General features: G+C 43.8%; 1 non-coding gene across 1 annotated transcript; it reads right to left on the bottom strand.

The window, feature by feature from the left end:
- Positions 1-22,808: 22,808 nt before the first annotated feature.
- On the bottom strand, positions 22,809-24,403 carry LOC125540075 (uncharacterized). Its single transcript, XR_015617588.1, has 2 exons — positions 24,241-24,403; positions 22,809-24,109 (listed from the first exon to the last, which is right to left on the bottom strand). It is a non-coding gene; the product is annotated as an uncharacterized LOC125540075 (transcript).
- Between the last annotated feature and the right edge of the window lie 369 nt (positions 24,404-24,772).

Genomic DNA, 24,772 nt, shown 5'->3' with positions numbered 1-24,772 from the left:
CGTGGAAGCATAAGATTGGCGAGACGACAACGATGCTACGATGGTGATCAAGGTGTCGCGCCGGTGACGATGGTGATCATGACGGTGCTTCGAAGATGGAGATCACAAGCACAAGATGATGATGGCCATATCATATCACTTATATTGATTGCATGTGATGTTTATCTTTTATGCATCTTATCTTGCTTTGATTGACGGTAGCATTATAAGATGAGCTCTCACTAATTATCAAGAAGTGTTCTCCCTGAGTATGCACCGTTGCAAAAGTTCTTCGTGCTGAGACACCACGTGATGATCGGGTGTGATAGGCTCTACGTTCAAATACAACGGGTGCAAAACAGTTGCACACGTGGAATACTCAGGTTATACTTGACGAGCCAAGCATATACAGATATGGCCTCGGAACACGGAGACCGAAAGGTCGAGCGTGAATCATATAGTAGATATGATCAACATAGTGATGTTCACCAATGAAACTGCTCCATCTCACGTGATGATCGGACATGGTTTAGTTTATTTGGATCACGTGATCACTTAGAGGATTAGAGGGATGTCTATCTAAGTGGGAGTTCCTAAGTAATATGATTAATTGAACTTTAATTTATCATGAACTTAGTACTGGTAGTATTAGCATATCTATTTTGTAGATCAATAGCTCGCGTTGTTGCTTTCGTATGTTTATTTTGATATGTTCCTAGAGAAAATTGTGTTGAAAGATGTTAGTAGAAATGATGCGGATTGGATCCGTGATCTGAGGTTTATCCTCATTGCTGCATAGAAGAATTATGTCCTTGATGCACCGCTAGGTGACAGACCTATTGCAGGAGTAGATGCAGACGTTATGAACGTTTGGCTAGCTCAATATGATGACTACTTGATAGTTTAGTGCACCGTGCTTAACGGCTTAGAATCGGGACTTCAAAGACATTTTGAACGTCATGGACCATATGAGATGTTCCAGGAGTTGAAGTTAATATTTCAAGCAAATACCCGAGTTGAGAGATATGAAGTCTCCAACAAGTTCTATAGCTAAAAGATGGAGGAGAATCGCTCAACTAGTGAGCATGTGCTCAGATTGTCTGGGTACTACAATCGCTTGAATCAAGTGGGAGTTAATCTTCCAGATAAGATAGTGATTGACAGAATTCTCTAGTCACCATCACCAAGTTAGTAGAACTTCGTGATGAACTATAGTATGCAAGGGATGACGAAAACGACTCCCGAGCTTTTCATGATGATGAAATCGATGAAGGTAGAAATCAAGAAAGACATCAAGTGTTGATGGTTGACAAGATCACTAGTTTCAAGAAAAGGGCAAAGGAAAAAAGGGGAACTTCAAGAAGAACAGCAAGCAAGTTGCTGCTCAAGTGAAGAAGCCCAAGTCTGGTCCTCAGCCTGAGACTAAGTGCTTCTACTGCAAAGGGACTGGTCACTGGAAGCGGAACTACCCCAAGTGATTGGCAGAGAAGAAGGATGGCAAAGTGAACATAAGTATATTTGATATACATGTTATTGACGTGTACTTTACTAGTGTTTATAGCAACCCCTCAGTATTTGATACTAGTTCAGTTGCTAAGATTAGTAACTCGAAACGGGAATTGCAGAATAAACAGAGACTAGTTAAGGGTGAAGTGACGATGTGTGTTGGAAGTGGTTCCAAGATTGATATGATCATCATCGCACACTCCCTATAATTTCGGGATTAGTGTTGAACCTAAATAAGTGTTATTTGGTGTTTGCGTTGAGCATGAATATGATTTGATCATGTTTATTGTAATACGGTTATTCATTTAAGTAAGAGAATAAATTGTTGTTCTGTTTACATGAATAAAACCTTATATGGTTACACACCCAATGAAAATAGTTCATTGGATCTCGATCGTAGTGATACACATAATCATAATATTGAACCAAAAGATGCAAAGTTAATAATGATAGTGCAACTTATTTGTGGCACTGCTGAAAGTGCAACTATCCCTAGGTGGTTTTGGTAATTCATAACAACATATAGCTCATTGAGCTAATGCTATTCCAAGATGATTATTTCAGGAAAGCTCAATGATTGGCATGGCATGAATATGAAAGTGGAACCCTCAAAATGCTAAGGACAAAGAATTGGCTCAAGCTCAAAGATCAAGACTCTTCATTTTATATTTTAGTGATCCAAGATCACATTGAGTCTTTAGGAAAAGCCAATACTATCAAGGAGGGATGAGGTGTTGCTTAATGAGCCTCTTGCTTTATGTGCTTAGTGATATGATCCAAAATCCTCAACCACTTTTCCATAGCCACAAATGACCTAAACCCTAAGCCAAACTCGGTCATACCGATTCTTTCAATCCGGCGCCACCGAGTTTCACTTGTCATTTGCCACTGCCAAACCCTAGCAATTCGGTCCTACCGATAGGGATCTCGGTCTCACCGAGATGGGGTTGCAAACTCTCTGTTTCCCTTTCGTAACTTTTCGGTCTCACCGAAAGAGCGAATCGGTCCCACCGAGATTGCAATGTAAACTCTCTGTTTCCTTTTTGTAACATTCCGGTCTCACCGAAAGAGCAAATCGGTCCCACCGAGTTTACCTGACCAACTCTCTGGTCAGCTTATTGCCAAACTCGGTCTCACCGAGTTTGTGCAATCGGTCTCACCGAGATTACGTTATGCCCAAACCCTAACCGAATCGGTCCTACCGAGTTGCATGTCAGTCTCACCGAAATTCCTAACGGTCACTAGGTTTACTATTTCGGTCCGACCGAGTTTTCTGATTCGGTCCCACCGAGATTGGTAAATTTTGTGTAACGGTTGGATTTTGTGTGGAGGCTATAAATACCCCTCCACCTCCTCTTCACTCGTGGAAGAGAGCCATCAGAACAAATACACCATTCCAATTCATATGTTCTGAGAGAGAACCACCTACTCATGTGTTGAGACCAAGATATTCCATTCCAACCATATGAATCTTGATCTCTAGCCTTCCCCAAGTTGCTTTCCACTCAAATCTTCTTTCCACCAGATCCAAATCCTATGAGAGAGAGTTGAGTGTTGGGGAGACTATCATTTGAAGCACAAGAGCAAGGAGTTCATCATCAACACACCATTTGTTACTTCTTGGAGAGTGGTGTCTCCTAGATTGGCTAGGTGTCACTTGGGAGCCTCCGACAAGATTGTGGAGTTGAACCAAGGAGTTTGTAAGGGCAAGGAGATCGCCTACTTCGTGAAGATCTACCGCTAGTGAGGCAAGTCCTTCGTGGGCGATGGCCATGGTGGGATAGACAAGGTTGCTTCTTCGTGGACCCTTCGTGGGTGGAGCCCTCCGTGGAATCGCGCAACCGTTACCCTTCGTGGGTTGAAGTCTCCATCAACGTGGATGTAGGATAGCACCACCTATCCGAACCATGGGAAAAACATCCGTGTCTCCAATAGCGTTTGAATTCTCCAAACCCTTCCCTTTATATTCTTGCAAGTTGCATGCTTTACTTTCCGCTGCCAATATACTCTTTGCATGCTTGCATGAATAGTGTGATGATTGCTTGACTTGTCCTAAGATAGCTAAAATCTGCCAAGAACTAAAATTGGGAAAAGGTTAAGTTTTTATTTGGTCAAGTAGTCTAATCACCCCCCTCCAGACATACTTTCGATCCTACAAGTGGTATCAGAGCTTTGGTCTCCATTTGCCTTGATCTCCATAGCTTTTGGTGGTCATAGCCTTGGTTTCACAACCTAGGAGAGTATGGCGTCTAGCGAGGGAAATTATCACCGTAGAGGTCCTTACTTTGATGGCACTAATTTTGCTAGTTGGAAGCATAAAATGAAAATGCATATTCTTGGACATAACCCCGCCGTTTGGGCTATTGTTTGTGTTGGTCTGCAAGGTGACTTCTTTGATGGGAGAGAACCAAATCGTGAAGCTACCGCGATGAGTTGAAGATGTTGCAATACAATGCTCAAGCTTGTGATATTCTCTTCAACGGATTGTGCCCCGAAGAATTCAACAAAATCAGCCGTCTTGAGAATGCAAAGGAAATTTGGGACACTTTGATTGATATGAACGAAGGTACCGACTCCGTCAAGGAATCCAAGTTGGATGTGCTCCAAAGTCAACTTGACAAGTTCAAGATGAAGGATGGTGAAGGTGTCGCTGAAATGTACTCTAGGCTTGCTCTCATCACAAATGAGATTGCCGGCTTAGGAAGTGAAGAGATGACCGATAGATTCATCATCAAGAAGATCCTAAGAGCCTTGGATGGGAAATATGATACCGTATGCACATTGATCCAAATGATGCCCAATTACAAAGATCTCAAACCAACGGAAGTGATTGGAAGGATTGTTGCTCATGAGATGTCACTCAAGGATAAAGAGGAACTTCACAACAAATCAAGTGGTGCCTACAAAGCCTCATGTGAAGTCCCCACATCATCAAGTGAGAAACAGAACTTCAATGAAGAATTGAGCTTAATGGTGAAGAACTTCAACAAGTTCTACAAAAGTAGAAGCAAAGATAGAAGCTTCAAGTCAAGGTCCTACAATGACAAAAGATCTCCTAGTCGAGAGCGAAACTGCTACAATTGTGGAAGACCCGGACACTATTCCGATGAGTGTACGGCTCCCTACAAGAGAAGAGAAGATTCTCCAAAAAGAAGAAGCAAAGAATCACCACCAAGAGAGAGAAGGAGTAGAGATGATCGTTATGAACGGAGATACTCACGGAGAAGCAAGGATTCGGAAAGGAAGGAAAAATCATCAAGGAGCTACACAAAACGAAGACATCAAGCTCATGTTGGTGAATGGGTATCCGGCTCCGACTCCGACAGCCACTCCGAGAGAAGTTATCACTCCGACTCCGAAGATACTCAAGATGAAGGTGTTGCCGGTCTAGCACTTGTGTCAACCAACTCCTACGACATATTTGACTCACCAAATGAAGGAATTGGAAGATGCTTCATGGCCAAAGGTCCTAAGGTAACACACCCCGAGTATGTTGAGTTTAATAGTGATGAAGATGACTTGTTAGGTGATGATTTACTTATTGACAACTCTAGTGATGAATACTATGATGAAACATCAATTAATCATGCTAATCAAGATAAAACGAATGACAATGATAAGGAGAAGATTGAGGCTCTAACTAAAGAACTAAACACTCTTAAGTTAGCTCATGAAACTATCTTCAAAGATCATCGAGAACTTTTAAAAGCTCATGAGAAGTTACGCTTTGAAAAGCTCAATCTTGAGCAAGAGCATGAGTTCTTAAAAGCAATCAATGATGATCTCCGCAAGAAAAGTTCTTCTTACATTGCGAAGCGTTTACTATTATCCACTTACATGCCTCAAGTCAAGTCTAGTAACAAGAACAAGAAAGATTCTTCCTCTAGTAGTAACAATGATCATGCTAAATCCAATATTGTTGCTTCTAGTAGTTCTCTTGATTCCACTAATGATTCTCTTAGCCAAGTTACACTTGAGCAAGAAAATAGCTTATTGAAGGGGATTATAGAGAAAGGAGTATACAAAAGCCTTGCCGGAAGTAAGCAATTCAAGGAAATTGTGCGCAAGCAAGGGATGCACAGGAAGAATCAAGGTGTTGGTTTTGAACGAAAGTTCAATGCCAATGGAGTTGAGTGGGAAGAAGATCAATACCCCAAGACAAAGTTTGTTCCTCAACAAGAGAAGTATGATACTTCTTTCAAGGGGACACAAGCTCAAGATGATCTTCCACCACAAGACTACAAGCAAAAAGGCAAGGACAAGCTTCAAGAGGAGATTGATGCATTTGAAGAAGCTCCTAAGACCTTAGTCAAGTGGATTCCCAAGATTACTTCAAGTTCCACTACATCAAGTACAACTACAACTCCAAGGATTCCCATCAAGATGGTGTGGATCCAAAAGAAGAAGAACTAGAGAGTTCTTGAGGGTGACTCCGCCAACATACTTCACTCTTATCATTTTGGCAAAAACAAGTGCAATCAACTTCCACATCTTGCACTAGTTCAAGGAGTCACAAACCCTCTTGTTGGTAAGACAAGGGACAAGGTAACCTAAAGTTTTCATGGACATCATCTTGTGTGTGCATCACTCTATGTCTATGGATATCCTTGTTTGTTCCTTGTGGGACTAACCCATGTAGGTATTGAAAGTGCAATTCACTCAAATGGATAGCTCCAAGTGATCTACATCAACATTGAGCATCCACATCTTCAACATCTACATGAAGTCATCATCGACAAAACCCAAGGTTAGTTCATCCCTCTTAGGGGGGATATCACATCTAGGGGGAGCTTTACTCTAAAACTTGAGCTAAAGCAACTCTAAAGATGTGAATACAACAATGCTTTATGTAAAAGTGGTAACCCCACTTGAGCTTAAACGATGAGTATGACCTACGATCAAGTGTTCTCACTTGACTCCTAAGTCAATATACTCATATATAGATGACCTAGTCATCGCAAATTGCTTGATAGATGTTAGAATTGGTTGTGCATGCTTTGCCACATATTTCATTTGCCATCTTATTGTGTGAGCATGTTGGTTGCATATTTCACTCATTCGAGGACATCCACTTGTTGTTTTGATTGTTTGGCTTTATCTTCTTTTGCCAAGTGGATGGACAAGAATGCCTAAGTACCTCCTCTAGCTATCTATGCTTTTCTCGTCTCAAACTCTATTCATGCTGCATCACAAAACTTGATCAAGTCAGATTCGAACCACTCTGTGTGAGGAGCGCTCGGAGTCCCCGATTCGTCATAGACTTAAACTTCCAAAACCTCTTTGTGATTCTCGGTCTGGCCGATTCCATACTTTCGGTCCTACCAAGTTCATTAAGTTGATCTAGGCTTTCGATCTCGGTGCAACCGATTTGAACTTTTCGGTCACACCGAATTGCAATAACTGTACAGTTTTGCATCTCGGTGCCACCGAGTTGTTCCACTCGGTCACACCGACAGAGTCGGGCTATATATGACGGGCAAAATTTTGGAAATTTCTCCGAAACCTCTTCGCCCGCGCATAGCTCGCTCTGCCTCCTGGGTCTCCGGATCGTCCTCCTCGCCACCAGCCGCCTCCAGTCGCCGGTCTCCGTTGCCGTCAACGGGAACTCTGCCCCGCCGTTGCCGCCGTAGCGAGTCTCCGCCGAACTAGGGTATGGACTCGATCCTTGTGCTATTCTCCAATCCGATTCCTAGCACATTGTGATCATCATGATTCTTGCCACGTTTGATAAACTCCTATCCAGTCAATGAACTCGTAGATTAGGCTTAATTCGAAAATTTTAGGGTTAGGTTTCCGCCGAAACCATCTCGGACCCACCGAGTTGAAAAACTCGGTCCCACCGATTTGGCTTATGCCATTGCACAAGTAAAACTCGGTCTGACCGAGAATTACTTATCGGTGTGACCGATTTTGGAACTCTGTGAAACCCTAGCAGTCTCGGTGCCACCGAACTGTGACTCGGTCTGACCGAGTTCACTAGTTCTGGTGCCAAAACTGCTTCGGTGTGACCGAGTTTGAAAATCGGTAGATCTGAGATGATTTTAGTGCGAAACTAAAACTAAGTTTTTGAATTATTCTTTTGCAAAAAATCTCTGCTTTTTGTGATGCTCATCCACTCCATCTCATCTATAATCTATTCACAGGGTCAGCAGTCAGATTTGCATCATGTCAGACCAAAGTGACAGCCAGAACCTCTCAGAGCAGCAAGTACAGTTGAGTGAGGGCACTAGCCCCTCAAGTTCCTCAGATGATGGCAGCAGGAGCACCCCCAGCAATCTGCCTAAAGCTTCCACTAGACAAAGGAAGAAGAGAACTTCTGATTCTGAAGATGAAGATTATGTGGCAGAGGAAGAGGCCACATCAAAGAGAGTTGAGCCAGCTCAAGGCACAAAGCCAGGGCTGAAAATCAAAAGGCCAGCAGGCAGGCAGCCCATGTCTAAGGCAAGAGTTTCCACTTCCAAACCTAGGAAGGCTGCAACTGAAGAAACCATGAGGTTTACCATGGAATCTGAAGAGGAAGCAAGTGTCCAAGATAAGAAGAAGAAAAGAGCCAGAACTACCACTACCAGAGTTATTGGCAAACCCTCCATGAGAAGAGACTCTGAGGGAGAAGAAGAGGAAGAAGAGGTTGTTGCTCCAGCACCAAAGGCACAGAAACTTATGGGAGATGCCATAAGGTCAGGGGAAACTGCATCCAAGCCCAAGGAAGCACCCAAGGCTGCATCTAAGACAAAGAGTGCACCAAAGAGAAACACAAGAAGCATCCCAGCCATTGACAAGGCCCCAGTGCCTGAAGCTGCAGAGGAAGAGGAAGAGCATGTCCTTAGGAAGCTCAAGCCCAAGCTCCCAGACCACAACGATGCTCATCCTGTGGCTGAGAATATGAAGCTCAGGAAAGACTCAGGGCTGAGGAAGTGGAGAGAGACAGATCCTTATGCTACCAGAAGGAGGACTGCAGTGGACTACAGGTTTCACACCAAGGAGCAGCAGGATTTTTATGAGACAGTGCTGCTTGACAAGAAGCCAATAGTATGTGACATGAGATGGGTCGACTGGACCTACATGAAGGAAAATGAGGAACACTATCCTGGAGTGTATGACAGCTTTAGTGTGTGTGGAGTTGCAGACTTTGTTGGGCAGAAGCTCACAAAGTGGAACGAGGAGCTAATCATGCAATTCTACTCCACAGCACACTTCTACCCAGATGGGAGGATCACTTGGATGTCAGAGGGTACAAGGTACCAATCCACAGTTACTGAATGGGCACAGCTTATCAATGCCCCAGAGGAAAATGAAGATGACTTAGATGTCTACTCCAAGAAGAAGATGGATCACAACTCCATGGCAAATATGTACAAGGAGATTCCAACAGATGATCTTGACACTCACCAGTTTGGGTCTGTGAAACATTTGCTGTCAGGTTTGCCTACGATCAACTGGATCCTTAGGCACACACTTTTGCCCAAGTCTGGAGATCACAGGATGATCAGAGGTCATGCCATTAACTTGCTACATATCTTTGATGTACCTCAGAAATTCAAAGTCATGAGCCTCATAGTGGAAACAGTCGAGAGGAGAGCTGCCGACCAGAAGAGGAGTTGTGGGTATGCCCCACAGATTCAGGAGCTCATCAACTCAAAGATGGGCACGGGCACATACTTGTTGGATAAGGAACACCTGCCCATCCGTCCAGACTTCGAAGATAATCAAGTGATCATGACTGAGAATGAGCCATCGTTAGCCCATGCACAAGCCAAGAAGGAGAAGGCGAAGAAGGAGAAAGCTACCAGGATGCCTACTCAAGAGGAGGCATCTGAATATTTTCTGAAAACCAAACAAGAGCAGCTTGGTTACCTGATTGCATCCACCTTGCGGATTGAGCAAGGACTAGCCACCCTAACTCAGAACCAGGCAAGCTTAGAGAGGATCATGGAACAGAGGTTCTATGACTTGGACATCAAGGTGACAGAGATACAGACTGCCATGGAGCAGCTCCAGGATGACATGAATGAGAGGAGAGGCAGGACTACGACTGATGCTTTTGCCAGGGTGCCACGAGGTCTGAGGACGTCTGCAATGCCAGTTGTTGACACCAGAGCTACCACGTCTGCGCCAGCCACAACCTCAGTTCCACCAGCTCCAGCGTCCACTTCAGCCTCAACTCCGACCACGTCTACCGAAGGCTTCGTCCTTGGAGTGCTCCGGACTCCACCACTACCTGAAGATCAAGCCTGAGTGTCGACTTAGCACTATGCATTTTCTAGGAACTTTTTGGTAACTTGTTGCCAAAGGGGGAGAAAATGTATAGATCATAGGCTTCGAGAGAGAGTGTTGCTTTTATTCTCTCTTGTTTTGTTTGGTGGTTTTTCGAACTTTGTTTGCTTGTGTGTGAGATACTACGTCCTTATGCCTGTGAGACATTGATGATCATGTGTTTGATCATAAGCTACACTTAATGTTTGCTTAAATATTATCATTCTATCCATCTTTTGTGATCATTCACTTTTCTTGGTGATGAGTGCATGTGTTTCATTCTTATCATTTTAAGCACTCCACCAATATGTATGTGACATGGAAGAGTAACCCATGACTCTAATTCCTTGTGCATTTGCAGTCCAAAGCAAATTCTAAATATGCACAAATTTAGGGGGAGCTCTTACTTGTCACATACTTCTCAAAGCGACGATATATTTCATGCTTATTATCATTTGTCAAAGCTTTGATCTATATGTTGTCATCAATTACCAAAAAGGGGGAGATTGAAAGTGCAACTATCCCTAGGTGGTTTTGGTAATTCATAACAACATATAGCTCATTGAGCTAATGCTATTCCAAGATGATTATTTCAGGAAAGCTCAATGATTGGCATGGCATGAATGTGAAAGTGGAACCCTCAAAATGCTAAGGACAAAGAATTGGCTCAAGCTCAAAGATCAAGACTCTTCATTTTATATTTTAGTGATCCAAGATCACATTGAGTCTTTAGGAAAAGCCAATACTATCAAGGAGGGATGAGGTGTTGCTTAATGAGCCTCTTGCTTTATGTGCTTAGTGATATGCTCCAAAATCCTCAACCACTTTTCCATAGCCACAAATGACCTAAACCCTAAGCCAAACTCGGTCATACCGATTCTTTCAATCCGGCGCCACCGAGTTTCACTTGTCATTTGCCACTGCCAAACCCTAGAAATTCGGTCCTACCGATAGGGATCTCGGTCTCACCGAGATGGGGTTGCAAACTCTCTGTTTCCCTTTCGTAACTTTTCGGTCTCACCGAAAGAGCGAATCGGTCCCACCGAGATTGCAATGTAAACTCTCTGTTTCCTTTTTGTAACATTCCGGTCTCACCGAAAGAGCAAATCGGTCCCACCAAGTTTACCTGACCAACTCTCTGGTTAGCTTATTGCCAAACTCGGTCTCACCGAGTTTGTGCAATCGGTCTCACCGAGATTACGTTATGCCCAAACCCTAACCGAATCGGTCCTACCGAGTTGCATGTCAGTCCCACCGAAATTCCTAACGGTCACTAGGTTTACTATTTCGGTCCGACCGAGTTTTCTGATTCGGTCCCACCGAGATTGGTAAATTGTGTGTAACGGTTGGATTTTGTGTGGAGGCTATAAATACCCCTCCACCTCCTCTTCACTCGTGGAAGAGAGCCATCAGAACAAATACACCATTCCAATTCATATGTTCTGAGAGAGAACCACCTACTCATGTGTTGAGACCAAGATATTCCATTCCAACCATATGAATCTTGATCTCTAGCCTTCCCCAAGTTACTTTCCACTCAAATCTTCTTTCCACCAGATCCAAATCCTATGAGAGAGAGTTGAGTGTTGGGGAGACTATCATTTGAAGCACAAGAGCAAGGAGTTCATCATCAACACACCATTTGTTACTTCTTGGAGAGTGGTGTCTCCTAGATTGGCTAGGTGTCACTTGGGAGCCTCCGACAAGATTGTGGAGTTGAACCAAGGAGTTTGTAAGGGCAAGGAGATCGCCTACTTCGTGAAGATCTACCGCTAGTGAGGCAAGTCCTTCGTGGGCGATGGCCATGGTGGGATAGACAAGGTTGCTTCTTCGTAGACCCTTCGTGGGTGGAGCCCTCCGTGGACTCGCGCAACCGTTACCCTTCGTGGGTTGAAGTCTCCATCAACGTGGATGTAGGATAGCACCACCTATCCGAACCACGGGAAAAACATCCGTGTCTCCAATAGCGTTTGAATTCTCCAAACCCTTCCCTTTATACTCTTGCAAGTTGCATGCTTTACTTTCTGCTGCCAATATACTCTTTGCATGCTTGCATGAATAGTGTGATGATTGCTTGACTTGTCCTAAGATAGCTAAAATCTGCCAAGAACTAAAATTGGGAAAAGGTTAAGTTTTTATTTGGTCAAGTAGTCTAATCACCCCCCTATAGACATACTTTCGATCCTACAACTGCCGTTTAGGTCATATTGGTGTAAAGCGCATGAAGAAACTCCATGCTGATGGGCTTTTGGAATCACTTGATTATGAATCAGTTGATGCTTGCGAACCATGCCTCATGGGCAAGATGACTAAAACTCTATTCTTCGGAACAATGGAGCGAGCAACAGATTTGCTGGAAATCATACATACTGATGTATGTGGTCTGATGAATATTGAGGCTCGCGACAAGTATCATTATTTTCTGATCTTCACAGATGATTTGAGCAGATATGGGTATATCTACTTAATGAAACACAAGTCTGAAACAGTTGAAAAATTCAAAGAATTTCAGAGTGAAGTGGAGAATCATCGTAACAAAAATGAAAGTTTCTACGATATGATCATAGAAGTAAAATATTTGAGTTACGAGTTTGGTCTTCAATTAAAACAATGTGGAATAGTTTCACAAACTCATGCCACATGGAACACCACAGCATAATGGTGTGTCCGAACGTCATAACCGTACTTTATTGGATATAGTGCAATCTATGATGTCTCTTACCGATCTACCACTATCGTTTTGGGGTTATGCATTAGAGACAGCTGCATTAACGTTAAAAGGGCACCATCTAAACCTGTTGAGACGACACCGTATGAACTGTGGTTTGGCAAGAAACCAAAGTTGTCGTTTCTCAAAGTTTGGGGTTGCAATGCTTATGTGAAAAAGTTTCATCCTGATAAGCTCAAACCCAAATCGGAAAAGTGTGTCTTCATAGGATACCCAAAAGGTTACTGTTGGGTACACCTTCTATCACAGATCCGAAGGCAAGACTTTTGTTGCTAAATTTGGAAACTTTCTGGAGAAGGAGTTTCTCTCGAAAGAAGTGAGTGGGAGGAAAGTAGAACTTGATGAGGTAACTGTACCTGCTCCATAATTGGAAAGTAGTTCATCACAGAAATCTGTTCCTGTGACTCCTGCACCAATTAGCGAGGAAGATAATGATGATGATCAAGTAACTTCGGATCAAGTTACTACCAAACCTCGTAGGTCAACCAGAGTGAGATCCACACCAGAGTGGTACGGTAATCCTATTCTGGAGGTCATGTTACTTGACCATGACGAACCTACGAACTATGAGGAAGCGATGATGAGCCCAGGTTCCGATAAATGGCTTGAGGCCGTGAAATCTGAGATATGATCCATGTATGAGAACAAAGTATGGACTTTGATGGATTTGCCCGATGATCGGCAAGCCATAGAAAATAAATGGATCTTCAAGCAGAAGACTGATGCTGACGGTAATATTACTGTCTACAAAGCTCGACTTGTCGCAAAAAGTTTTTGACAAGTTCAAGGGGTTGACTACGATGAGACCTTCTCACCCGTAGCGATGCTTAAGTCTGTCCGAATCATGTTAGCAATTGCCGCATTTTATGATTATGAAATTTGGCAGATGGATGTCAAAACTGCATTCCTGAATGGATTTCTGGAAGAAGAGTTGTATATGATGCAACCGGAAGGTTTTGTCGATCCAAAGGGAGCTAACAAAGTGTGCAAGCTCCAGCGATCCATTTATGGACTGGTGCAAGCCTCTCAGAGTTGAAATAAACGCTTTGATAGTGTGATCAAAGCATTCGGTTTTATACAGACTTTCGGAGAAGCCTGTATTTACAAGAAAGTGAGTGGGAGCACTACAGCATTTCTGACAAGTATATGTGTATGACATATTGTTGATCGGAAATAATGTAGAATTATTCTGCAAAGCATAAAGGAGTGTTTGAAAGGAGTTTTTCAAAGAAAGACCTCGGTAAAGCTGCTTACATATTGAGTATCAAGATCTATAGAGATAGATCAAGACGCTTGATAAGTTTTTTCAATGAGTACATACCTTGACAAGATTTTGAAGTAGTTCAAAATGGAACAGTCAAAGAAAAGTTTCTTGCCTGTGTTACAAGGTGTGAAGTTGAGTAAGACTCAAAGCCCGACCACGGCAGAAGATAGAAAGAGAATGAAAGTCATTCCCTATGCCTCAGTCATAGGTTCTATAAAGTATGCCATGCTGTGTACCAGATCTATTGTATACCATACACTGTGTTAAGAGAGGGAGTACAATAGTGATCTAGGAGTAGATCAATGGACAGCGGTCAAAATTATCCTTACTGGAATAAGGATATGTTTCTCGATTACGGAGGTGACAAAAGGTTCATCGTAAAGGGTTACGTCGATGCAAGTTTTGACACTGATCCAGATGACTCTAAGTCTCAATCTGGATACATATTGAAAGTGGGAGCAATTAGCTAGAGTAGCTCCATGCAGAGCATTGTTGACATAGAAATTTGCAAAATACATGCGGATCTGAATGTGGCAGACCTGTTGACTAAACTTCTCTCACAAGAAAAACATGATCACTTTTTGGGTCTTAACCACATAGCGATGTGAACTAGATTATTGAATCTAGTAAACCCTTTGGGTGTTAGTCACATGGAGATGTGAACCAATCACATAAAGATGTGAACTATTGATGTTAAATCACATGGCGATGTGATCTAGATTATTGACTCTAGTGCAAGTGGGAGACTGAAGGAAATATGCCCTAGAGGCAATAATAAAGTTATTATTTATTTCCTCATATATCATGATAAATGTTTATTATTCATGCTAGAATTGTATTAACTGGAAACATAATACATGTGTGAATATATAAACAAACAGAGTGTCACTAGTATGCCTCTACTTGACTAGCTCGTTAATCAAAGATGGTTATGTTTCCTAACCATGAACAAAGAGTTGTTATTTGATTAAATGAGGTCACATCATTAGTTGAATGATCTGATTGACATGACCCATTCCATTAGCTTAGCACTCGATCGTTTAGTATGTTGCTATTGCTTTCTTCATGACTTATACATGTTCCTATGACTATGAGATTATGCAACTCCCGTTTACCGGAGGAACATTTTGTGTGCTACCAAACATCACAACGTAACTGGGTGATTATAAAGGTGCTCTACAGGTGTCTCCAAAGGTACATGTTGGGTTGGCGTATTTCGAGATTAGGATTTGTCACTCCGATTGTCGGAGAGGTATCTCTGGGCCCTCTCGGTAATGCACATCACATAAGCCTTGCAAGCATTGCAACTAATGAGTTAGTTGTGAGATGATGTATTACGGAACAAGTAAAGAGACTTGCCGGTAACGAGATTGAACTAGGTATTGAGATACCGATGATCGAATCTCAGGCAAGTAACATACCGATGACAAAGGGAACAACGTATGTTGTTATGCGGTCTGACCGATAAAGATCTTCATAGAATATGTAGGAGCCAATATGGGCATCCAGGTCCCGCTATTGGTTATTGACCGGAGACGTGTCTCGGTCATATCTACATTGTTCTCGAACCGTAGGGTCCGCACGCTTAAGGTTTCGATGATAATTATATTATGAGTTTATGAGTTTTGATGTACCGAAGGAGTTCGGAGTCCCAGATGAGATCGGGGACATGACGAGCAGTCTCGAAATGGTCGAGACGTAAAGATTGATATATTGGACGACTATATTCGGACATCGGAAAGGTTCCGAGTGATTCGGGTATTTTTCGGAGTACCGGCGAGTTACGGGAATTCGCCGGGAGAAGTATTGGGCCTTATTGGGCCATACGGGAAAGAGAGAGGGGCTGCCTAGGGAAGGCCGCGCGCCCCCCAAGGCCTGGTCCGAATTGGACTAGGGGGAGGGGCTGCGCCCCTTCCTTGTTTCCTACTCCTACTACATGGAAGGACTCCTAGTTGGACTAGGAAAGGGAGAATCCTACTCCCGGTGGGAGTAGGACTCCCCTAGGGTGCGCCATAGAGAGGGCCGGCCCTCCCCTCCTCCACTCCTTTATATACGGGGGCAGGGGGCACCCCATAGACACACAAGTTGATCTTCGTGATCGTTCCTTAGCCGTGTGCGGTGCCCCCTTCCACCATATTCCACCTCGGTCATATTGTTGCAGTGCTTAGGCGAAGCCCTGCGACAGTAGAAAATCAAGATCGTCACCACGCCGTCGTGCTGACGGAACTCCTCCCCGACGCTTTGCTGGATCGGAGCCCGGGGATCGTCATCGAGCTGAACGTGTGCCAAGAACTCGAAGGTGCCGGAGTAACGGTGCTTGGATCGGTCGGTGTTGGAAATATGCCCTAGAGGCAATAATAAATTGATTATTATTATATTTCCTTGTTCATGATAATCGTTTATTATCCATGCTAGAATTGTATTGATAGGAAACTCAGATACATGTGTGGATACATAGACAACACCATGTCCCTAGTAAGCCTCTAGTTGACTAGCTCGTTGATCAATAGATGGTTACGGTTTCCTGACCATGGACATTGGATGTCGTTGATAACGGGATCACATCATTAGGAGAATGATGTGATGGACAAGACCCAATCCTAAGCATAGCACAACATCGTGTAGTTCGTATGCTAAAGCTTTTCTAATGTCAAGTATCATTTCCTTAGACCATGAGAATGTGCAACTCCCGGATACCGTAGGAATACTTTGGGTGTGCCAAACGTCACAACGTAACTTGGTGGCTATAAAGGTACATTACAGGTATCTCCAAAAGTGTCTGTTGGGTTGGCATGAATCGAGACTGGGATTTGTCACTCCGTGTAAACGGAGAGGTATCTCTGGGCCCACTCGGTAGGACATCATCATAATGTGCACAATGTGATCAAGGAGTTGATCACGGGATGATGTGTTACGGAACGAGTAAAGAGACTTGCCGGTAACGAGATTGAACAAGGTATCGGGATACCGACGATCGAATCTCGGGCAAGTATCGTACCGCTAGACAAAGGGAATTGTATACGGGATTGATTAAGTCCTTGACATCGTGGTTCATCTGATGAGATCATCGTGGAACATGTGGGAGCCAACATGGGTATCCAGATCCCGTTGTTGGTTATTGACCAGAGAACGTCTCGGTCATGTCTGCATGTCTCCCAAACCCGTAGGGTCTACACACTTAAGGTTCGGTGATGCTAGGGTTATAAAGGAAGTTTGTATGTGGTTACCGAAGGTAGTTCGGAGTCCCGGATGCGATCTCGGACGTCACGAGGAGTTCCGGAATGGTCCGGAGGTAAAGATTCATATATGGGAAGTCATCATACGGTCACCGGAATAATTCGGGGGTTTCCCGGTATTGTACCGGGACCACCGAAGGGGTTCCGGGGGTCCACCGGGAGGGTCCACCTGCCCCGGAGGGCCCTATGGGCTGTATGTGGAGAGGGACCAGCCCCTTAGTGGGCTGGGCGCCTCCCCCCCTAGGGCCCATGCGCCTAGGGTTTTGGGGGAACCCTAAAGGGGGGGGGGCGCCCCCTTGCCTTGGGGGGCAAGGCAACCCCCCTTGGCCGCCGCCCCCTCCTCAGATGGGATCTGGGGGGGCCGGCCCCCCTCTCCCTTGCCCCTATATATATGTGTGGAGGGTGGAGGGCAGCGATACCTTTGCCTTTGGTGCAGCCCTCCCCTCTCCCAAGTCCCTCCTCCTCTCCAGCGGTGCTTGGCGAAGCCCTGCAGGATTGCCACGCTCCTCCACCACCACCACGCCGTTGTGCTGCTGCTGGATGGAGACATCCTCAACCTCTCCCTCTCTCCTTGCTGGATCAAGGCGTGGGAGACGTCACCGGGCTGTACGTGTGTTGAACGTGGAGGTGCCGTCCGTTCGGCACTAGGATCTCCGGTGATTTGGATCACGACGAGTACGACTCCATCAACCCCGTTCTCTTGAACGCTTCCGCTTAGCGATCTACAAGGGTATGTAGATGCACTCTCCTTCCCCCGTTGCTGGTCTCTCCATAGATAGATCTTGGTGACACGTAGGAAAATTTTGATTTTCTGCTACGTTCCCCAACAGTCGGATCGGGAAGACGTACGACTACTTCCTCTACGTTGCGTCAACGCTTCCGCTTCGGTCTACGAGGGTACGTAGACAACACTCTCCCCTCTCGTTACTATGCATCACCATGATCTTGCGTGTGCGTAGGAAATTTTTTGAAATTACTACGTTCCCCAACATTTCCTTGATTATTTTGGTAGATCTACTGAATCACGAGCAATGGAGTGGTCTTTTCAGTTGATTCGCATGCCGCTTCTTTTGTGACTGCCTTGAAAGGAAAGAAGGACCCTGAGAAGCAAGTAGATGAGACTGAAAAGAATGAGACCGCTGACACGTCTGCTGGGTATCAACTCCCAAAGTCCCTTTCTTTTGACGACTATGCTGAAAGCCTAGGAAAGATCAACATCTCTACTGAGTCATCATCAAAAGGAGAACCTGCTGAGTCAAGTTACGCGGATATTCATCTCGCCATGGTGGAATCTCTCTCGCTGATGTTCCCAGATGTGTCTGATGACTTCATTCTTGAAGCACTGAAGGCCAATGAATTCGATGCAGTACTCACCATTGATATGCATTCCGAACTGGTAAGTGAAATCCTCATGTCCGTTACACTGATTATACTTATGATTTCCTGATGCATTAGATTATGTTTCTTGTTTAATTCCCTCAGAAGATTTGATTTAGTCCCACTTTGAGTGAACCAAAATATTCTTAAGAACTGTCGTGCTATGATCTATAATAACAGGATGCGTTCATGTTTCAGCCATCAGGGAATGGAACTTCGGGAGGCCAGCGTGTACCAAGACCACTCCCAAGGCAAATGCAACAGCCTATGGGTGGTATGCAAGGAATGCCTCCGGGTACAAACATGGATGCCTGAGGTGCAGGGCCCCAAGCAATGGGATGAATCCCGGTAACATGGCAATGCAGAGAGGCGCGGGTGGCCAGTCTCATCCACACCATGTCTGTTGTATATTTTTAAATTCTCTTATGTTCCTAGCTACTGTTATAACGCTTGTGACTATCAACAAATCGTTTGATTTTCTTGGCGTTGACAGTTGGGAAGGAAGGCAGATCAAGGGATGGGGGGTGTAGCCGGGTACCCTCAACAGAAGAGGCGCTTCTGACATCCTCCCTCCAGAGCACCAACTGATATAAATGTACTCATGATATCATCATGTATGTGCGTCAGTCAGATAGATATACATTGTCTGGTGGTCGTGTAAGCTTGTTGTTGTTGTTGTTGTTGTTTAGCTGTAAGGGTCATTGTAGATGAAATTTGAATAATTTTCTTTCACAGGAGTTGAGTTTTTTTTTTTTTGAGGGATGGGGCCTTCCAGCCTGGAAGGGGCCGTGGACGGCCCAGGGCAGCAAAGCCAGCCCAAGCAAGGTTGTCAATTTGAAGATGTACAGCTTTCCATAGTACTGATACATGCATTTTCACGTTTTCTATGTAGACTTTGAAGGATGAAGAAAAACGCTCTATGATGCTCTATGATCAGGTAACAGTTTAATTCCTCTAATTATATACGTCTATTTTCCTTTGATTCACAATGGATGTTTCTTTTTGTATGTTCATGAGTTACAAAGAATTAATTGCTTGAAACTTAAGATAATTAGACAGAAATACACTTTGACCAATTCTTTGTTTTGTGTTCACCTATTGCAAGGGTCACCTACCTTTCTAGAAAATTAAAACACCAACCTTTTAGAGTAAGCTTGCCCAGATTATCATGCTAACATGGAGTCTGCATTGATAACTTCGCCTGGTTTTACAGATTGGCGCTGACGAATATGAGAAAGTTGTTGTTGGAGGTGGTGGATTCGAGGGTGGTTTTGGAAATCCTATTGAGGATATTTTTCAAGGAACTTGAGGCGAATGTCCTGGTTTTGAAGAAGCGGAAAATGCAGAAATAAGTTGTCTAACCATTTGATCTGTCCTGGTTTGCTTGACTCTAATTGTGTAGCTTTCGCATCAATCCATTTGGATCCAATGTTCCCTCGTGTAAGGAATAAACCATGTATGTTTCTTCAGCTTTTATTTTTGAACTAGGACAAATACTCTAAGAAAACCTCCACATTCACTCATGGCAACATATAATAATAAATGGAAAATAACATATCTTGTATCATTGATTATAGACATCTGGATGAGAAGAAAAAGAAGCACAAGGCTGGTAATTAAGGTGTCAACTTTGGTGAAGTTGTCGAACCTCCACCAAAGCTATCATTCCCAAAGGTGCCTTCTCTTCTCACATCCTTGTATGATATTAGATTTGGTTGGATTCGTATGAAACGTTGACTGGACTTTTAAAGGATGCCCCATATACTTCAGTGCTTGTATGTTTGTCTTAGATTCTTATGGTCTGATTTTTGTCCATAGGAATTTGATTGTTAGCATTTGTTGTTATCTAATAATCCCTACCAAAACGACATATATTTAGGTACGAAGGGAGTAGATCACGTTTCAGCCATTTAGAAATGAGAAGTTGACTTCTTGTAAATGCCAATTTGGTGTATAGGATTTGACAACAAAAAATAATGTTTATGATGAGTGAATGAATGATTTTTTTAACAACCAAAGTAATGTTTGACATTGAGTTTTCTTATTCTTGCAGATCACTGTTTCTGGGTTTTTGATGGCTGGGTTTGGCAGTGTTGATCTGCGCAAGAAACAAATTACCTTATTGTGGATAATAGTACTATTCTGACCTTGTTAACCTAGCATTCTTAGTAAATAGTTGACATAAGATTTCTGTAGAAAATTATATCTGTCGTCTATGGAATTATGTTGAATGATTGCCTACAGAATGTTTGAAGAACTGTTTGTTTATTTGCTGAATTTGGTTCACTTTTTGATGAGAATGCATCAGTTGTATATGCATGTATGTTATCAATCAGAGCTAGAATTCAATGGAAAGGGCAGCATCCTACCTGGCACCGCACAAACTTCCTCTCAGACGGTGCCATAGGGTGGTGCCCCAACCAATAGTCACCATTACATTGAAGGGAAATGCATTGGAACCATATCACCCCTATATGAAAATAGTATTAAAAAATATTAGGAAGTTTTGGGATACAAAACCTGAGTGCCCATTGTACACCCGTGTTCATTTTTATGGGGAGTAGGTGCCCGTGGTATCCGCGGAGCAGGAATTACGGTCGACATACGTTATAGCCTGTTTTTATTTACACATACGAATTTTTTTCTTTTTTATTGACATTACCACGGGCACCCATTCCCCACGAAATTGAACACGTGTGTACAACGGGCACCCAGGTTTCATATTCCAAAATTTTAGATTTTTCTAAATTTTCTAATATATCTTTTAGTGCTATATTTATGTAGGGGTGTGTGGCACCCGAGAGCCATCCTCTTCCTTACATTGAAGGCCTAGTTTAGCAAGGGCATGCCTTGTGTCGTGTGCTTCCCTACGAGACGTCTGAAGTTCGTAGCAGAAACCCACTTAGGCCTTATTCAGTTTGGAGGATTTTCATAGGAACAACGTAGGAACAAGGATTTTATAGGAAATTTTTCTATAGATGTATTCGGTTCGTAGGAAACGTGTACTTTCATATGAATATTATTCATTTTCTGTGTTTTTTGGAGGAAAGTACACATCCACCCAAAGTTCGTTTTTTGTTGTATCCACTCAAAGCTTATTTTTTGCGTAGGAACGAGGCAAGACAATTTTTTAGGATGACAAGTGTCATCTTATCAAATTCCTATACTACTCCAAATCCTACTCCGTACGTTTTAGTTTCTTCCAAACCAAATGAGGCATTACGCATTTGCACCTTCAGACCGTCCAGCACCACTGCATGCTCGGAGTAGCCCATGACCGTTCCAGCTTTTCATACCACCACGAGCTACTCCCTCTGTAAACCACGAGCTACTCCCTCTGTAAACTAATATAAGAACGTTTAGATCATTAAAGTAGTAATCTAAACGCTCTTATATTAGTTTACGGAGGGAGTACCAGCTATCACCCCCCAGGCTGCGTCGCCATTTTCCAGACAGAATGGTGCATCACATTGAATTTGATGACATCCTGGGAGGTCTGAATTTGAGAACATCTGAATTAGCGACAGATTTTTGACTAACAGAGGTTATTTGGATAATCACGAGTCGTTTGTTGAGATCCAGGATCCTCTCAATGCCTGATGTATCCATCTCAATCTTGCTAGTGAATCTTTTGTCATACTTACGCAAAAAAAAGGGGAAATTTTTGTCAAGACACACCATAGTTAATTTAAGATTTTTGTATACAAGGATTTTGATGAATGGATGCACATGCTTATTCAATGAATTTGTGCACCACTAGTTTTCTATGTACACTAATTATGTCTGTCCATCTTTCCAGGAGGTTCATATTTTGGCTGGAAGATGAATTGAGGAAGCTGTTGTCTGTGATTTTTATATTGAAGATATGAACTACTCCTACCACATTTTTTTATTTCTCATGGTATAGTAGAAAGACAGGCATGTTGGTCTGCAGGCAGCTGGTATGGAACCGGAACGTGCAAGGGTATTGCTTTATTGGATATTTCAATAATAACGCTTCATATCAACAAGCAGCCATGGTTGGGAGGCCTTTCATCAGATCATTTAAAAATCTCCTAAGGTAACTCACATTATATGCTTTCTCATTATCTTGGTGCAAAATAGTTATTTGGCTTAATGCCCTTTCTGATTGTGTAGAGCACTGTCATTGGAGACCTAACGTTGTTGCAACACTAGAATCAGTGAAATATATTCCCCCATTTTTGCTGCCGATGACTTCTCTTGGAATCTTTACTCCATAAAGTAAGGATTTAGATAATATCAAATGTTCAGAGTTCAGTTCTTTTCTTATTTGAAACTATCATATTTTACAATGGGCATGATGAATGTTGCAGGTTCATTGATGACAACCAAGAGTTGATGCTCGGAAACGACGGCATCTTGCTCCATGTTGCCGGCTCAGCTAAACTCCTTAATCATGAGGAGATGGGACACGTCGATTGTTAGAGTACACTCCACAGATGCATTTTGTGAAATTCTAGCCAAAAGATTGAAAGCATGCATGCTTGCTTGTTCTTTTCAGTTCAATCACTCATGCGGACTAATCAAATGGTTTAAAAGTGCTAGGATCTATATTTCTCTAGCAGAAGAAATGGTGGAGATCAACCCAATCCCAGCGGAAAATAGATCCATAAAACGAACAAGGCCTCCAATGGAAACAGCTGCAACGAAAACAACCACTCGGCCGTCTTCTAAAATGCTCATAATTCATTTGCTCTCGTTTTAACGACTTCCCTAGTACGTATTTCAGAGGACGCACTGGATGCCGTCATAGCTGATAAAAGACTTGTGCTTGATCATCTGGAGTTCGGACGACCCCCCGTGCACCACCTCCCCACCAGAAACTCCACACAGCACCTCCACTCCGGTGAGCACAGCAGCGGTTGTGTTGTCCTCTGTGTCTGGGTCCCCGATGTTGAAGAATTTGGTTATGCAAAACTTGCCCGCGCCCAGGTACAGCAGGCTGCACCTCATCTGCACCCAATCCTCAGGCGGGTCAAGGTCTTGCCAGTCTTGAAGCAACTTTGGAGCCCCGTCTAGGTTGGAGAGGTCCAATGCGGAAAAATTGTGGGGGCTGTTGTCGGCCATGCCGAACCAGAGGTTGCCCAGCTCAGGGACATGCTCAGCCCGGCCGTACAAAGGCAGCGCCCAGCGGCCAGCCTTGCTCCACTTACAGCTAATCGTGTCGAAGCAGTAGGTGCCGACGAGGCTGTGCCGAGGGGAGGAGATGCAAATGGTGGAGCCATCAGCCAGGAGCGTGTAGGACTGGATGGATGTGGAGTTGTAGGCCGGGTTGTTGACATAGGGCGGCGGTGGAAGCCGAACCCAGTCCCAAGTCTTCTCGCCAAACATGAGTGCCTCGAAGTTGAAGGAGTTGCGGCTCGTGACAAATCTGTCGAGGACGTAGAGAGCATCGGCGCGATTGGGGGTTTCCACGTTGGTGCGGGTGATGGAGAAAGAAACAGGGCTGTCAACCTTGGGTTCGTTAAGGCAGGGAGCCGGCATGACAGAGAGGCCAGCGGCATCACAGAGGTGTCCGCGAGATGGTCTCCATCCATGGTGGCACAACGGCTGATGATGGGTACTCCATATCGAACCTTGATTTTTCTGCTGCCTGTGCTTCGGCCGTGGATCGGTAGAAGAGGTGTTCCTTGGCTTTGATGCGACTGACCGTATACAAGCTGCCACCGGCACCGCCAGTGCCATACCTCTCCATCACAACATTCAGGAACTGTCGCGCCTTCATTCTATTTCTCCCCACTCCTCCTGGAAAACAGAGATGACGAATTAGAAGATGAATGAAACCCCAGAAGACGGCATTTCCACGAAAACAAACAAGACCGGCCAGGGAAACAAAATACGAACGTTCAACGGGCAAGAGAAATAAGGAGTGGTACCTGCGGCAGACAGATCCAAGTGTCTTCCCCTCCAATTTCACGGAATCGAAGGCGGCGGTTGCAGCGGGGGTGGAGGCGGCGGCGGCGACGGCGGCTGCGGCTGCGGCTGCGGCTGCGGCTGCTGCTGGGATAGGGTGTGGCATCTAGGTTTAGCCGTCTCATTTCCTTCTCCGCCTTATATATATGGTATCGACATATCATGGGCTGGCGAGCCTTATAACAGCCCACACAGGTTTTGCCGCAGGGGAGTGTGCCAGATGGGCTGGCCCAGGCGCGCGGAAGGCCTCTTTTCACCTTTTCTTCTTTTTACTTTCGTTTATACGAGTACTTCCAATATTCTAAATAAATATATAGTAGAAACCACTTTACATAAAACATTTCCAAAAATATTAACCAAGCATTTGAAAAATGTACATGTGTGTATACAAAAAATATACAATGTGTGTGAAAAAGTTGATCATGAAATATTAATCAACCTTTTGAAATAATGTCAAACAAGTATTTGAAAAAACATTATATGTATATACAACCA

This window comes from Triticum urartu, chromosome 2A, assembly GCF_056163025.1.
Source record: "Triticum urartu cultivar PI428250 chromosome 2A, HENAU_Tu73, whole genome shotgun sequence".
NCBI lineage: Eukaryota > Viridiplantae > Streptophyta > Magnoliopsida > Poales > Poaceae > Triticum > Triticum urartu.
The sequence above is the reverse complement of the archived record's forward strand: the minus strand, read 5'-3'. Positions and strand labels throughout refer to the sequence as shown.